Here is a 2,630-nt window from a genome sequence, read left to right on the forward strand (position 1 = left end):
GGAACCAGGAAACTGGAAAAGAGAACACAGGTGAACAAATTCTTTTCTCCTAGACATATCTAGCTCAACAGTACTATACCATGAGAGGTGATATGCTCCAGCGATGAGTCACACTGGGCTGCAGCCTTTTGTAGATGGAGAGGCTCATCAGGCTGATAGCTACCAGGTGTTGGTAATCAGCGGCCATCAGCAAGGCAGGCTGTAGGCAGTGGGACCCTTACAATAAAATATAAATGATAATATAAAAATAAGAGTGTTCTTTCAATTGATTAATTCAGGATACAATTAAATAGTCTCTTGATGAGATAATTTGTATTTCTGGATTCAAATCAATGAAATAACAGTTCCTGTCCCCTGAAGGTCTTCAGAGACAGATTGATGTCGGAGGTCTAGTTCACTACAGTCCCCCCTTTGGAAATCATCGCCTGTCCATGGGGATGAATTCTAACATGAACTTACACCTCCGAATGTCCTTGATCTTGATGTAATCCAGCAAGAGGAAAACAAAAGTCAAAGAAGGTAATCCCACAATGGTTTAGGTAATTCCATAATGTTGTTGGTAATTCCATTGCAGCAACGCTTTAACCCATTGGAAACAAAGTCTGTAATCCATTGGAAAAAAGTCATATAATCCACAACGGTAAATCCACAACGATTGGAGGTGGTGATTGATCAGCATGTAGAGGGGTTCCCTCGATTGAACTGAAGAGGCGATCACTGGATGGAGTTTGGAGACCCATGTTGGAGTTGTAGGTCCCTTCAGCGAAGGTTGCTGCTTGTGGTTCCCAGTGGATGCCATTCTGGTTCTATGTGTTCATGCATTTATATGGTTTTAGTTGGGTTTATGAGTGGGATTTTACATAAAACCTTAATCTATATGCACCTGGTGTGTAAGCTATCATGGTTTAGATCAGCTACAGATACCAGTTAAAGGGTGGGTCATGCTGAAAAATATATATAGGGATTTATACCTATAAAAGGGCATTCCAAACTATTCTTCCATTCCTAACTTGGTTTAAGTTAGATTTACATGGCAAAATATAGTTTGGTTCAATTGTCTGTTGTCCCTTTAGACGAACGACTTGAGTTTTGGGTTTTTGGTTTCCCCCTAAATGTTTTTGGAGTCTATGGTGAGAATCAACTTAAGGATTAGCCCCCCCCCCCCTCCCCCCAATAGGATTGTTTGAGTAGGTTCGGCTTGAGCACCGTGAGACCAATGTAGGTTATGGTACTTAACCCTCCTGTTATGTTGCGGGTCAAATTGACCCGTTTTAAAGTTTAAATTTTTTTTTAAATAGTAGAAAATATTTTTTCTGCATGAAACTTTTTCTATTTATCTTAATAGTTCCATTCAGCATATGAATTGAAAATGGTTCACTTTACAAATTTGTACCACCCCCTGCGTCTACTTGCTACATCTATACTGTTCGGGTCAATTTGACCTGGCAGTCAAATTGAAGGGTAAAAAGGGTAAAAAAAAATCCAATTCTATTTGTTTCCTTGAAACTATGAGACATATTTCACTACACACACATGCACGCACACACCACACACACACACACACACCACACACATGCACACGTGCATGCACACACACACATGCACGCACACACCACACACATGCACACGTGCATGCACACAAACCCACTTTCTCACTATTCTCTTTACTTCACAAGGAAACTGTGAGAAAGCAGGTGTTTATACAACTTTTGACGGGAACCTTTTCTGTTCCTGTGGGAAAACTCTACCCACACTGAGTGGACACTCAGCAGAAGGGGAGGGGTGGGAGGGCATAAATACTCTCTGCAAGGGAGTCCTAAACACATTACACACTGAAGGTATATGTGATATCGTCACTGTCAGAGGTCAAGAAATGAGCAGCAGGAAAAAAAAGTTTACAGCCCAGGAAGTGCTGTATCTTCTCATTGATCATGAAAGTGAAATAGAAGAGGAGCTGACAGCTTTGAGGTCAATTCTGAGTCTGATGATTCTGATTATGAACCAATTGATGAAAGTGATATTCATGTTTCTCCAAGCAAGACGTTCATGTCAAAAAATGGTGAAATTCAGTGGTCTTCATCTCTAACTAAGCATCTCGGAAAACAGTGTGCAGAAAATATAATAAAGACAGTGCCAGGGCCTACTAGGATGGCAGTAACTCGAGTCACAGATATCAAATCACTCTTTGAGCTACTCATGCCTAATGTAATACAAAAAAATCCTTCTTCAAATGACAAATCTAGAAGGAAGGCGAGTTTTTGGAGAGAACTGGAAGGAGCTGGACCAAATGCATTTACATGCATATTTGGGGATTCTCATTCTGACCGGAGTTTACAAGTCAAAGGATGAATCAACAGCCAGTCTATGGGATGCAGAGACAGGCAGGGCAATATTTCGGGGCACAATGTCTCTGGAGACTTTTCATATTTTCTCCAGAGTAATCCGATTTGACAATCGAGAGACAAGAGCTGTCAGATGGGAAACAGACAAACTAGCAGCTGTTAGGACAGTGTGGGACAAGTGTAAGGGTCCCACTGCCTGCAGCCTGCCTTGCTGATGGCCGCTGATTACCAACACCTGGCGGCCATCAGCCTGATGAGCCTCTCCATCTACAAAAGGCTGCAGCCCAG

General features: G+C 41.8%; 1 protein-coding gene across 1 annotated transcript in view; it reads right to left on the reverse strand.

The window, feature by feature from the left end:
- LOC119422514 (rho-related GTP-binding protein RhoU-like) overlaps nucleotides 1–2,630 on the reverse strand; it is an 85,670-nt gene that overhangs the window by 82,809 nt on the left and 231 nt on the right. The gene's annotated exons all lie outside the window — the stretch shown is intronic.

This window comes from Nematolebias whitei, chromosome 16 (assembly GCF_014905685.2).
Source record: "Nematolebias whitei isolate Nwh7 chromosome 16, NemWhi1, whole genome shotgun sequence".
Lineage (NCBI taxonomy): Eukaryota > Metazoa > Chordata > Actinopteri > Cyprinodontiformes > Rivulidae > Nematolebias > Nematolebias whitei.